A 15,570-nucleotide genomic window follows, 5' to 3' on the forward strand; every position below is an offset into this window, starting at 1 on the left:
AAAGGGCTGGATTGTCTGAAGTCCTTGTTGAGACTGAATCACAGCCCAGTTTCTCCCTCTGCCCAGTCAGCTTTCAATACCCCAGGTGTCGATCCCAATATACTTTACCTCTTATATGTTAATCTCTAGCTCACAGTTTGCATCCCTGGAAACCCAACCACCAACCTATCTTTAAGCACAGTAGAATCCAGGTGTTCGAATGATGCCAGAAATCTGTCTCTATCTCTCAGCTCTGCATTAAAATCCTTTTTAACAAGTTACTCCTCTGTGGTATAAAGAGAATTTTATGTCATTTCACCAAATTTTTTTCCCAAAATCAGTTCTATAAGGATAAACTTATCTAATGACAATTGTGTAAAAAAATTGTAAGAAGTAAAGTAAGCTATTTGTCATCTAAGGAGTTGGTACAAGAAAGCTGAAAATGCCTAAAATGTAGAGAGAATGTGACATAAAAAATCATCCAAAAGAAATGAAAAGTGACTCTGGTTTCTCACAATAAACTATTAGATATATGAACCTGGAAATAATTTGCTTAGAGATTTGATTTAGAAAAATAAAATTATTCAAAGCAATTATAGCAAAATTAGGATGAACAGAGGCAATTACTATTATTACTGTAATATACTATATGATTACTATGTCTTATTTCTCATAAATGAGACAAAAATAGAAAAATTTGAAGAATCAGCATAGAAATTGGATATCAAAAAAACCAAACAACTTAATCAAAAAATGGGCAGAAGGTCTGGACATTTCTCCAAAGAAGACATATACAGATGGCCAAAAGGCACATGAGAAGATGCTCAACATTGCTAATTATTAGAAAAATGCAAATCAAAACTACAGTGAGGTATCACCTCACACCGGTCAGAATGGCCATCATCAAACAGTCTACAAATAATAAATGCTGGAAAGGGTGTGGAGAAAAAAGAACCCTCCTACACTGTTGGTGGGAATGTAAATTGGTATAGCTGCTATGGAGAACAGTATGAAGGTTCCTTAAAAAACTAAAAATACAGCTACCCTGCAATCCCACTCCTTGGCATATATCTGGAGGAAACCATAATTTGAACCAATGTTCATAGCAGCACCACTTACAATAGCCAAGACATGTAAGCAACCTAAATGTCCATTGACAGGCGAATGGATAAAGGAGATGTGATACACACACACACACACACACACACTGAAATATTACTCAGCCATAAAAAAGAATGAAATAATGCCATTTACAGCAACATGGATGGACCTAGAGATTATCATACTAAGTGAAGTAAGCCAGACAAATACATGATATCGCTTACACATGGAATCTAAAAAATATATACGATACTAATGAACTTATTTACAAAACAGAAATAGACTCACAGACATAGAAAACAAACTTATGGTTACCAAAGGGGAAGGCGGGTAGGGATAAATTAGGAGTTTGTGATTAAAATATACACACTACTATATATTAAATGGATAACTGACAAGGACCTACTGTATAGCACAGGGAACTATACTCAATATCTTGTAATGACCTATAATGGAAGAGAATGTAAAAAAAGAATATATATATGTATAACTGAATCACTGTGCTGTACAGCTGAAACTAACGCAACATTGTGAAATCAACTATATTTCAATAAAATTTTTTTAAAAATAGAAATTGGCTAAAAATCCTAAAAATGATACAATTAAAGTACAAAATTAACTAGAAAGCAAGAGGAAAATCACACCAAATATTATTTTACTACCATTTTTTAGAAATAAGCTAAGGTTTAAATGCCAAATGGAAAATTGGCAGAAAAATCTTAACAGTGCTAAAATGTTGATACAAAAAATAACATTAAAAACATGTTAAGTAAACAGAAATTGAAAAAATTCACATGAAATGCTATTGGGTTTTGATGATAAAATATTGTTTTCTAAATATGAATATATATATATCACAAAAAATGAATCACCCTATCTATGATCCTCAGAATTCACCAACTATAACATTTAAAATGCTCATATAAAGAAAAATAAAACCAAAGCATCTTCAAAAGCTTTTAAAAGCATTCCCAAGTATAAATCGTAGTAATCTTTGTAAGTAGTTAAAAGATATAAGATTTTGATAAACTGGTAGATTTGTCATACAGTGAATTTTCATTTGGGAAATTTAATTTCAAAAAATTAGTTTTTGTAGAATTGATTTTCATTGAGTTAACCTGCCTCTAGCAAGAAAGCCACTGGCAGCCACAGTTTTATATTCTACCAAGCCGATCAACCCCAGCTAAAATGCATACTTTGTTCCAAGAGTTCCAACGAAGTCCTAGCATTAATATTGACCAAGACAGCTTGGGTTATGAGCTCATCCCAGAACCAGTGACTGTAGCCAGGGATATGGAATATACCAATCATTCAAGCTTGATGCTTGTGACACCCTCTGAAGCTAGAAGAGCAATCAGGCCCATCTGAATCATGTGGACTGCAAGTAGGAGAGGGAAAACTCTTGAAAGAAAAACCTGAGTCTATTATCAGGAAAGAGGGATAGAGATATCTGTTACACAGCTTCAAATAAACTTTTTTTCATAGCTGATTCACTTTGTTGTAAATCAGAAACTAACACACCATTGTAAAGCAATTATACCCCAATAAAGATGTTTAAAAAAAATAAATAAATAAAATAAACTTTTTTTCTTATTTAGCAGCATTTCTCTAACCATTGCTCATGGAACCAAGTTTCATCCTGGCTTTCAAAAGAAGATATCTTATCATGCTTTAACTTTTTCGATCCACTTGAACGCAGAATGCAAATGGAAATTTTCTTCAAACAAAAATATGTTTGCTCATGGGCTTCCCTGGTGGCACAGTGGTTGAGAGTCCGCCTGCCGATGCAGGGGATACGGGTTCGTGCCCCGGTGCAGGAACATCCCACATGCCGCTGAGCAGCTGGGCCCGTGAGCCATGGCCGCTGAGCCTGCGCGTCCGGAGCCTGTGCTCCGCAACAGGAGAGGCCACAACAGTGAGAGGCCCGCGTACCGCAAAAAAAAAAAAAAAAAATTTGTTTGTTCCCCAGTAACATGCTGTAAAGAAGAAATGTTACCCTTTTGTCTATTTTATGATTTCTTTAACCATTCTGCTTTTTTGCTTGGATTCCAAATTTCTATTGTACACTTCTGATTGACAAGAAGGAAAAATGTTCCCAAGTAGATACAATTTGATACTTGTTTGATGTATATGATCAATGTAAGTTATTACATGCTTCCATTGAAAACAGACTCTTTCTGATAAACAGAAGTTTTTTTGCTATATGCCAGAATTTTTAATTATTTTAATTTTTTAACATATGAACTATTATTACTTTTTACCATGTTTAATCTCCAAGTCAATTAACTCTACCCTGGATAACTGAGAGTTGGCATATTTGTAATAAAGCAAAATAAAATTACAAGTGTCTAAACTGAACTTCATATGATACTTAAAATGTTCTTACATCCTTTCCTTTAATAATCATTCAATAAAAATACATTGTGAGCCAAGCACTGCTGTTTCCAGCTCTGGGATCATAGCTTAAACAGATAGCTTACCCTCATTTAGAAGATGAAACAGAGAGCAAATAAATAAAGACATTATATCAGGTATTGGTAATGATTATGAAGAAAACAAAACAGGGCAAAGAAACAGAGTGAAAGGGGGCTACTTTTGGTATGATGGTCAGAGTTTGGGGGCACTCAGTAAATAATACGCTCAAGTTCTATTTCACTTGAGAAAAAAGATAAGGAAAAGTCAAATAAGAGCCCAAATGTCACCCTTTTCTTATTGATAACACTGAATTTGGAAAATGTGTCTGATATCTGTGGGAAAGAGGACTACCTAATATTAAAATCTACAGGTAGGTAGACCTGCCAGCCCAGTAGCCCAGTTATAGTCAGTGTTGGGAAACTGCAGGATCCCCCACAGCGTCAGACCCCTCTCACGGCAGCATAGCACAGAGCAGAGGGAACTCATACTTCCTGCAGGCAGCCAGAGGACAAGGTATATGCTCCCAATTTTCCTTTTCAATCACCCAAGTAAATAAAGTCACATCTCCTTTAGCTCAGAGTGAATGAGAGGATAGAGACAGGACAGGTGTGTTATTAAAGCCCCTCTACATGGAAGGAAACAGAAGGATAGGAATAAGAAAGATCTTCCTGAACATTTGTTTTTCTCCAGTCACATTCTGCTGCTCAGGTGCAGGTGCAAAGTAGGTAGGCAGAGAGTTGGTTGGGTTTAACCAGGGACAGAGCCTGTTGAATACTACAGAGAGCAGGGGTGGGGAAGGACGATGGGAGGAGAAGTCTTGAGAGTGTCTGGAAGGGATTAATTGTTAAAAAAAAAAAAATAAAAAGAAGGATCATAGAATATAAATTGGATAAGGAGAAAACTGAGTCCATTAAGACAGTTATAGGCAATGAATAAGTAGTACAGTAAATGGACTAGATCCAAATGTAATCAAATAATGTTTGAGACAGGGAATCAGTAAGTGACTTAGAAATATAAGACAGATGACTTAGTAGAGAACAATGGCCCATTAAAGATGTCCACATCCTAATCCCCTGAACCTGTGAATATGTTATCTCATATGGCAAAAAGGACTTTGTAGATGTGATTAAGTTAAAGATCTTAAAGTGGGCATCACAAGGGCCCTTATAAGGGGAAGGCAGAAGAATCAGAGACAGAGAAAGGAGATGTGATGATAGAAACAGACGGTCAAAGTCAGAAAGAGATATGAAGATGCTATGTTTCTGGCTCTGAAGAGGAAGGAAGGAAAGTAGGTGGTCTCTAGAAGCTGAAAGAGATGAGAAAACATATTCTCCCCTAGAGCCTCCATAAGGAGTACTGTTCTGCTGATACCTTGGTTTTAGCCTGTAAAACCCACTTTAGACCTCTTATCTCCAGAACTATAAAATAAAACAAATGTATTGTTTAAACCACTAAGATCATTATGGCAGCAAAAGAAACCTGATACAGCTGTTCAACGAGTGGAACGCATGAGGTCATTGGTAATGACAAAGACTAGAATAGGACATGGATTATAGTGTGGTCAGGGAAAGTGAGGTCAAGGAGCTCAGAGGTGTTGAGTGTGATCGCCCACATGGATGCTGAAGTCACCAAGAATGAAGAAAATGACCTGGATGCTCATATCTTCAATGAATGAGGGGGAAGGTTTGTACATTACCAAGAAGGGATGTATTTCATAGGGTCTTGTATTTTGGAGGGAAGAAGGAGATAGAGTGGTCGAGAAGGGACAATGAAACAGAATGAGGACACCTATCTCATCCCCAAGCTCCATTACGTGTGGAATATGAGATATAAAAATAGCCACCAGTAGAGAGCACTAGAAGAGAATCAATATCCTCATAGATGACCAGGATTCAGTTAAAGAAAAAGAGTGAAGTGAAGGTAATGATGAGGAGAGAGTTGAAGATACCAAGGATTTTAGATTTTGATGATAAACGGTAAGGGCACAATGAAAGAGTATAGAATATGGGGTGGAAGCAAATGATGTGGTCAAGTTAGGGGATTTTTCAGGCTATGAACTGAGATTCTGGGGCTTCTGAAGGTGACTTTGATAAACAGGAGTGTAAAGCATAATGTAACTTGTCCTGATGCTTTTCTCCAGAAGGGTAAGCAGTTCTAAATATAGCACTTTGGGGAGATTACTGTCTTGGGTAGTTGAAGTGATGAGGTGCATAGAAGAGTAATTGTCTTACCAGCAAGGAACCTGAGCTCCCTGGGCTTCCTTCTCTTAAGCCTTTTTGGGGGGATTGACTCATCAGCAACACACAGAACTAGGAGGCTATGCCAAAATCCATAAGTCCACAGAGTCCTCAGTCCTCCTTTGCAAATTCCAGAAAGTGGACCATAGCTATTGGAGGGGCAGTGGAACTGTAGACCTCTTACCAATCTCCTGTGGAGCTAGTTGGGGTCATGGTGAGGAGAGAGGCAAGCAAGAGAAGAAATTAGCATTATCATAGAAGGGTTTTCTTAGGTCCACAGTCCTATTATTTCCATGAATTCAGGTATCTAAGTAGTAAATATTAGTCTTTTTAGAAACATAATCTCATATTCAGAGAAGAAATAATTTATAAGAAAAACTGAAAACGTTAAAGGAATTAGAACAGTGAGACTGAAAAAGATAAAAAAAAAAACTGTAAATGAGAAACAGCACAGATTGAAATGGCTTTCACAAACACAGAATGAGAACTACTTTTTACAACCTATGAGTGTTTGGGTAATCTTAAAATCTCAAACCTCTAGTAGAAAAATCCCAACACATTAGAGAAAAAACACATTCATCAAATTTGTTCTAAAAGTGAATTCTGTTTTTTGCAACCATTTTCTCCAGACAGGAGGATGGTGTACATTTTTAGGTTTTGCACAAAATTTTAGTTAATATTGAAAGAAATGTAGTTAGTACTTATTTCCATGTGGTACAAACAAGTACACAGAAATTGTTCTCTCTTTAGGACAACAGTCCTTAGCATAGCTTCAGAGTGCCCATAAACCAGTGAAATTTTATTTATGTGACAGGGTAGATGGCAGTGAATATAAGGAGAGGGTCCTTAGTTTTCTTCAAATCCTCAAAATGGTTTCATCTTTTAAAAAAAGAAAAAAACACCAACTCTCTAGGAGTTTATAATAAATATAAATTAATTCTGATATTAATAGTATAAATTAGAAAACATTGTGTTAAAATATTAGACTTTCATTCTCAGATTAGTATAGGGAAGGATGTGAGATCAGTGGTTGCCAGAAGGTAAGGGAAGAGAGGGATGAATCAGCATAGTAGAGAGGATTTTTAGGGCAGTGAAACTATTCTGTATGATACACTAATGGTGGATACATGTCTTTGTACCTTGGTAAAAACCAATGAAAGTACAAAACAAAGAGTGAACCCTAATATGAACTATGGATTTTAGTTAACAATAATGTATCAATTATGGCTCATCAATTATAACAAGTATAGCACAAGAAAGCAGGATGTCAATAATAGGGGAAACTGTTGGGGCCAGCAAACTGTATGGGAACACTCTGTAATTTCCACTCAATTTTTTTATAAACCTAAAAGTGCTTTAAAAAATAAACCCATCGATTAAAAAAAAAAAAGATGCTGCTGACCACTGTGAATAAAATGGAGTAGAGCTAGAGTGGAAGTAGGGATCCAGTTAGGAGAATTCTGCAATCATCAAGTCAAGAGATGGTGGCAGATTGGACTAGGGTAGATATGAATTAAAAGGTCAGAATCAATATATATTTAAAAATTGGTATGAGAATTGGTGGTGATTTGAATATGTGTAAAAAGGGAGGGGGATTTACCAATAAATGACTTATAAATTTTGGGCTGTGTAATGGAAAACAGGCAAAATTCCAAAGTACAGATTTTGAGGGATGGATACTTTTTGAAGCTAACAGGATGGGTCCAAAGCAGGAAGAGATTTATTAAACATAGCTAGAAGGTTCAACAGTACACTGCATAAAGAAGGTAATGGAGTAATATTTTACATCTTAGAATCATTTTGATATTCCCATCCTGTCTTAGTCAACTCAGGTTGCTATAACAAAATACCATAAATTGGGTGGCTTAAATAACAGACATTTATTTCTTAAAGTTCTGGAGGCTGACAAGTCAAAAATCAAGTTGCTGACAAATTTGATTCCTGGTGAGAGCTCTCTTTCTGGCTTGTAGCAGGCTGGCTTCTCACTGAGTTCTCACATGGCAAAGACAGAGAAAGAGCTCTGGTCTCTCTTCCTCTTATAGGACACTAATGCCATCATGCGGACCCCACCCTCATGACCTCATCTAAACATAATTACTTCCCAAAGGGCCCACCTCCAAATACAATCATATTCAGAGCTAGGGCATCAACACATGAATTTTGAGGGGACACAAACATTTAATCTATAACACACCTCTAGCGCTAAGCCAGAACTGCATTATTTTATAACATAAAATTAACTTAAGTGTACATGTAAGATTTGTACATTTGTATGTTTATAAGATTATACATGCAAAACAATATTTGGGATTTAAAAGCAATTGGTTATTTTAAATAATTTAAATATTTAAGATTTTGAAATAAAACTTCCTTTCTCAAGGGAAGTCCAGTATCAATAGATGTTGTTTACAGTATTTTTAAGTTCACTCTGTCCCTTCCTCCACCAAAAAAGATAATTTCCAAAGCAAGGATTCATGCATCTAAAACAAGTTTTATTCTCCAGTTCTCATCAATGTAGTCTGAAAACCTTTAGCAAGAATGCCCAGAAGTCTAAATTATGTATCACATTAGGGGAGAATAAAGTAACCAAGATCCAAGTAATTTTGGACTTTATAGTCCGTAGTCAACATCTTAAATTTCATCTGGAATTGGACCAGATCACAGAACACTGATGCAATATCCAATGGAAACATTATCACAGCTTGATTATGTAGTAATATGACGCATTTCTCATGCTACTTTCATTAAAATAGCATCACATCCACAAAACTTTTGAATAGACCATCTCTGGAGAGAACAGTCCAAAATTATCATCTTATTAAAATATAACTTCTGCTTTGGTTACTTCTTCTTGTTTTCTTTAAAGTTCTAAACTATGGTGTGTGGCCAGGGAAACACAGACTACCCCTGAGATCAAACAGAACTGGCCCTTAATGTTACACACAGGGCCAGGAATATATTTCCTATGCTTCTTCTTCAAAATAGAAACTCTTCACCCACTACCTGTCCATCCTGACACCAGGGCATCAGCTTCCAAGTTAGAGTTGAGATAAACACTTCAGATTTTAGGCCTACCCAGCCTCATTCACTTTGTCAGCTATTTTTCTTTTTTTTTTAATCTTCTCCTTTCTGTCACAGAGTCTCAGAGACTTCTGCACCCGAATGTCATGACTTGTCATGACCTGAGCTTGTGTTCATTGACAGGAGCTTGTGAGAAAATGAGCTGGGAGAAACAGATGTAACTAGAGGAAAGTCAAAATGAAAGCTGTGAATTTAAAATAAAAAAAAGTGGAAGAAGAAGAGAATATTCAGGAGTTTCCCTTAACCTCTCATTTTCCCAAAATTACACACACTGCCTGACAGCTATTCTTGATCTCTTTTCATTCAACATTCACAGGATCAAGATGATTTCAGAACACAGAGCAAAGTTAAGGCTGTGAGAGGTCACTCATCTTCTCCATAAGAAAAGAAATGTGCATTCCCCTCATTCTCAGAGTAACCCACTGTAAATGATGAATTTTATGTCAAAATGGAATTTTCTTCATTCTTTCTTGTACAAATGTATGAATGTTTCTACACACTAAGATGCATCATCAAGGTAGCATATAGATTTTCCTTCCCTTGAGACCTTTAAAGAAGATAAATATAAAACGTCTTTGAAGGATGGCATGGAGTCCTTACCTAACGTTGAGGAATGAATTAAAATACCTTTGCTGTCCCTAGTGCATTATGAGTGAGGAATAAAAACAAAACAAAAAACATTAGCTATACTAATAATATATTGATAAAACAATTCCTTTTTTTAACATGTTTATTGGAGTATAATTGCTTTACAATGGTGTGTTAGTTTCTGCTTTATAACAAAGGGAATCAGTTATACATATACATATGTTCCCATATCTCTTCCCTCTTGCATCTCCCTCCCTCCCACCCTCCCTATCCCACCCCTCTAGATGGTCACAAAGCACCGAGCTGATCTCCCTGTGCGGCTGCTTCCCACTAGCTATCTATTTTACACTTGGTAGTGTATATATGTCCATGCCACTCTCTCACTTTGAACAATTCCTTTTAAACACTCTATTTCCAATGTGGTAATTTCTCTTTTTTAAACATAACTCTCTGCCACCCTGACATTAAATGTCAAAGTAGCACCAATTCTGTCCAGTTGAGCTACAAAATTAATTGACTACTATGAAGAATAGCAATTTAGCGTAATGAAGCACAGAAGACCCAATATCAACAATAAATTAGAAGATATAACTGCCTTTCATAACTGAGTTACACCCAAGCCTGTAGTGTCCAGAAATTAGAGCAAGGTGATTAGAATGTTTATTAAAAGTACTAGGGGGGCTTCCCTGGTGGCGCAGTGGTTGAGAGTCCACCTGCCAATGCAGGGGACACGGGTTCGTGCCCCGGTCCGGGAGGATCCCACATGCCGCGGAGCAGCTGGGCCCATGACCATGGCCGCTGAGCCTGTGCGTCCAGAGCCTGTGCTCCGCAACGGGAGAGGCCTCAGCAGTGAGAGGCCCGCGAACCGCAAAAAAAAAAAGAAAAAAAGTACTAGGATATCTGATGTCTTCTGAGTAAACAAAGAATCTAAGGGAAAGATACGTTCCCTTTAGAATTCCAAGTACTAAGAACCGATAGGTCTTAAAATAGCAACAAGATGCCCAACGCCTGGTACATAGTAACTGGATGTTGAATAAATGCACTACAGCTAAAATCTTGTTTCCTCTATACTTTTGGTCTTTTTGAAATGACTAGTTACTGCCCCTCACAGTATGCTCAGACCTCTCTCTCATTCAGGTATGAAATCTGGATTAACATATCTTTGTTTTCTTTTTTATTCAAAGTATAATTGCCTGTGTCTATAATCCTACTGGCTTATTTTATTTATACAGTTGAGGTTTATTTATCTTTGTTAATTCTTGAGATTAGTATAAATCTTAATAGATCTTCCCAATCACTGTTGAAATGCAGTTTTTAGAGTTCAGCAACAGTATTAATTTACTTCTTTTAAATTACCACCTTCCCCATCTCAACTAGAAACTAGAAGGTTGGAATATGAGCTGGATTATACCCAGAATCTCAATGATCATTTCTAGACATTCATACATAAATCTATGATATTCAGTGATTATTACTTTATCACCCCAAGAATTCTTTATAACAATTCGCCTGTAATGAAAATTTTCAGAGGTATAAAGAGAGATATTGCTGCTATTAGATATGTAGGGTTCTAATCTAGATATCTACCTAGGTGAGCAAGTTCCAAGAACCTGATTCCTAACTACACAGCAATGTAAAGAACCATATCACTAGACTTTCCCTTAATTCAGCTCTTGTACAAGATGGTCACTGAAAAGACAGGAAAAGGGCAAATTTTAGGGGCTTCCTGTGGCTCTAAGCTTCTGATGGTGAAAACATGAGGAATTCTGTGAGCTTTGGGGCATCTGTTAGTAAATGACATCCTACAACAAAAAATATTTCCACTGACTCAACATCTGCTCTGAGATTTCATTTCAAAAGTTGATTTTGGGGAGAGGGGGAAGATGGCGGAGGGAGAGGGGGAAGATAGCGGAAGAGTAAGACGTGGAGATCACCTTCCTCCCCACAGATACACCAGAAATACATCTACACGTGGAACAACTCCTACAGAACACCCACTGAACGCTGGCAGAAGACCTCAGAACTCCCAAAAGGCAAGAAACCCCCCACGTACCTAGGTAGGGCAAAAGAAAAAAGAATAAACAGAGACAAAAGGATAGGGATGGGACCCACACCAGTGGGAAGGAGCTGTGAAGGAGGAAAGGTTTCCACACACTAGGAAGCCCCTTCGCGGGTGGAGACTGCGGGTGGCGGAGGGGGGAAGCTTCGGAGCCACGGAGGAGGGCGCAACAACAGGGGTGCGGAGGGCAAAGCGGAGAGATTCCCACACAGAGGATCGGTGCCGACCAGCACTCATCAGCCCAAGAGGCTTGTCTGCTCTCCCGCCGGGACGGGTGGGGGCTGGGAGCTGAGGCTGGGGCTTCGGTAGGATCGCAGGGAGAGGACTGGCAGCGTGAACACTGCATGTAGTGCACCACGGCTGGCCGGGAGGGAGTCCGGGAAAAAGTCTGGACCTGCCGAAGAGGCAAGACACTTTTTCTTCCCTCTTTGTTTCCTGGTGCGCGAGGAGAGGGTTATTAAGAGCACTGCTTAAAAGAGCTCCAGAGACGGGCGTGAGCCGCAGCTAAAAGCACTGACCCCAGAGACGGGCATGAGACGCTAAGGCTGCTGCTGCCGCCACCAAGAAGCCTGTGTGGGAGCACAGGTCACTCTCCACACCTCCCCTCCTGGGAGCCTGCGCAGCCCGCCACTGCCAGGGTCCCATGATCCAGGGACAACTTCCCCGGGAGAACGCACTGCACACCTCAGGCTGGTGCAACGTCACAGTGGCCTCTGCCGCCGCAGGCTCGCCCCGCACTCCATACTACTCCTTCCACCACCCCCCGCCCCCCGATGGCCTGAGTGAGCCAGAGCCCCCGAATCAGCAACCCCTTTAACCCCGTCCTGTCTGAGCGAAGAACAGATGCCCTACAGTGACCTACACACAGAGGCGGGGCCAAATCCAAAGCTGAACCCCGGGAGCTGTGCGAACAAAGAAGAGAAAGGGAAATTTCTCCTAGCAGCCTCAGGAGCAGCGGATTAAATCTCCATAATCAACTTAACGTACCCTGCATCAGTGGAATACCGAAATAGACAACGAATCATTTCAAATTGAGAAGGTGGACTTTGAGAGCAATATATATTATTTTTTCCCCTTTTCCTCTTTTTGTGAGTGTGTATGTTTATGCTTCTGTGTGAGATTTTCTCTATATATCTTTGCTTTCACCATTTGCCCTAGGGTCTGCCCGTCCGTTTTTTGTTTCTTTTTTTTTTTTTTACTTAAAAAAATTTTTTTTTCTTAATAATTATTTTTTATTTAACTAATTTTATTTTATTTTATTTTATCTTACTTTATTTTATCCTCTTTCTTGCTTTCTACTTTTTCTCCCTTTTATTCTGAGCCATGTGCATAAAAGGCTCTTGGTGCTGCAGCCAGGCATCAGGGCTGTGCCTCTGAGGTGGGAGAGCCAACTTCAGGACACTGGTCCACAACAGACCTCACAGCTCCACGTAATACCAAACACCGAAAATCTCCCAGAGATCTCCATCTCAACACAAACACCCAGCTTCACTCAACGACCAGCAAGCTACAGTGCTGAACACCCTATGCCAAACAACTAGCAAGACAGGAACACAAACCCACGATTAGCAGAGAGGCTGCCTAAAATCATAATAAGTCCACAGACACCCCAAAACACACCACCAGACGTAGACCTGCCCACCATAAAGACAAGATCCAGCCTCATCCACCAGCACACAGGCACTAGTCCCCTCCACCAGGAAGCCTACACAACCAACTGAACCAACCTTAGCCACTGGGGACAGACACCAAAAACAACGGGAACTACGAACTTGCAGCCTGCAAAAAGGAGACCCCAAACACAGTAAGATAAGCAAAATGAGAAGACAGAAAAACACACAGCAGATGAAGAAGCAAGATAAAAACCCACCAGACCTAACAAATGAAGAGGAAATAGGCAGTCAACCTGAAAAAGAATTCAGAATAATGATAGTAAAGATGATCCAAAATATTGGAAATAGAATAGAGAAAATGCAAGAAATATCTAACAAGGACCTAGAAGAACTAAAGAGGACACAAGCAACGATGAACAACACAATAAATGAAATTAAAAATACTCTAGAAGAGATCAATAGCAGAATAACTGAGGCAGAAGAACGGATAAGTGACCTGGAAGATAAAATAGTGGAAATAACTACTGCAGAGCAGAATAAAGAAAAAAGAATGAAAAGAACTGAGGACAGTCGTAGAGACCTCTGGGACAACATTAAGCGCACCAGCATTTGAATAGTAGGGGTCCCAGAAGAAGAAGAGAAAAAGAGAGGGACTGAGAAAATATTTGAAGAGATTATAGTTGAAAACTTCCCTGAAATGGGAAAGGAAATAGTTAATCAAGTCCAGGAAGCACAGAAAGTCCAATACAGGATAAATCCAAGGAGAAACACGCCAAAACACATATTAATCAAATTATCAGAAATTAAATACAAAGAAAACATATTAAAAGCAGCAACGGAAAAACAACAAATAACACACAAGGGAATCCCCATAAGGTTAACAGCTGATCTTTCAGCAGAAACTCTGCAATCCAGAAGGGAGTGGCAGGACATATTTAAAGTGATGAAGGAGAAAAACCTACAATCAAGATTACTCTACCCAGCAAGGATCTCATTCAGATTTGATGGAGAAATTAAAACCTTTACAGATAAGCAAAAGCTGAGAGAGTTCAGCACCACAAAATCAGCTTTACAACAAATGCTAAAGGAACTTCTCTAGGCAAGAAACACAAAAGAAGGAAAAGACCTACAATAACAAAACCCTAACCAATTAAGAAAATGGGAATAGGAACATACGTATCGATAATTACCTTAAATGTAAATGGATCAAATGCTCCCACCATAAGACACAGACTGGCTGAATGGATATAAAAATAAGACCCATATATATGCTGTCTACAAGAGACCCACTTCAGAGCTAGGGACACATACAGACTGAAAGTGAGGGAACGGAAAAAGATATTCCATGCAAATAGAAATCAAAAGAAAGGTGGAGTAGCAATTCTCATATCAGACAAAATAGACTTTAAAATAAAGACTATTACAAGAGAAAAAGAAGGACATTACATAATGATCAAGGGATCGATCCAAGAAGAAGATACAACACTTGTAAATATTTATGCAACCAACATAGGAGCACCTCAATACATAAGGCAAATACTAACAGACATAAAAGGGGAAATCGACAGTAACACATTCATGGTAGGGGACTTTAACACCTCACTTTCACCAATGGACAGATCATCCAAAATGAAAATAAATAAGGAAACACAAGCTTTAAATGATACATTAAACAAGATGGACTTAATTAATATTTATAGGACATTCCATCCAAAAACAACAGAATACATATTTTTCTCAAGTGCTCATGGAACATTCTCCAGGATAGATCATATCTTGGGTCACATTCAAGTCTTAGTAAATTTAAGAAAATTGAAATCGTATCAAGTATCTTCCGACCACAACGCTATGAGACTAGATATCAATTACGGGAAAAGATCTGTCAAAATACAAACACATGGAGGCTAAACAATACACTACTTAATAACGAAGTGATCACTGAAGAAATCAAAGAGGAAATCAAAAAATACCTAGAAACAAATGACAACAGAGACACGACGACCCAAAACCTATGGGATGCAGAAAAAGCAGTTCAAAGACGGAAGTTTATAGCAATACAATCCTACTTTAAGAAACAGGAAACATCTCGAATCAACAACCTAACCTCCTTGCACCTAAAGCAATTAGAGAAAGAAGAACAAAAAAAACCCAAAGGGAGAAGAAGGAAAGAAATCATAAAAATCAGATCAGAAATAAATGAAAAAGATATGAAGGAAACGATACCAAAGATCAATAAAACTAAAAGCTGGTTCTTTGAGAAGATAAACAAGATTGATAAACCATTAGCCAGATTCATCAAGAAAAAAAGGGAGAAGACTCAAATCAATAGAATTAGAAATGAAAAAGGAGAAGTAACAACTGACACTGCAGAAATACAAAAGATCATGAGAGATTACTACAAGCAACTCTATGCCAATAAAATGGACAACCTGGAAGAAATGTACAAATTCTTAGATATGCACAACCTGCCAAGACTGAACCAGGAAGAAGTAGAAAA

The sequence above is a fragment of the Phocoena sinus genome, chromosome 3 (genome assembly GCF_008692025.1).
Source record: "Phocoena sinus isolate mPhoSin1 chromosome 3, mPhoSin1.pri, whole genome shotgun sequence".
NCBI classification, from domain to species: Eukaryota; Metazoa; Chordata; class Mammalia; order Artiodactyla; family Phocoenidae; genus Phocoena; species Phocoena sinus.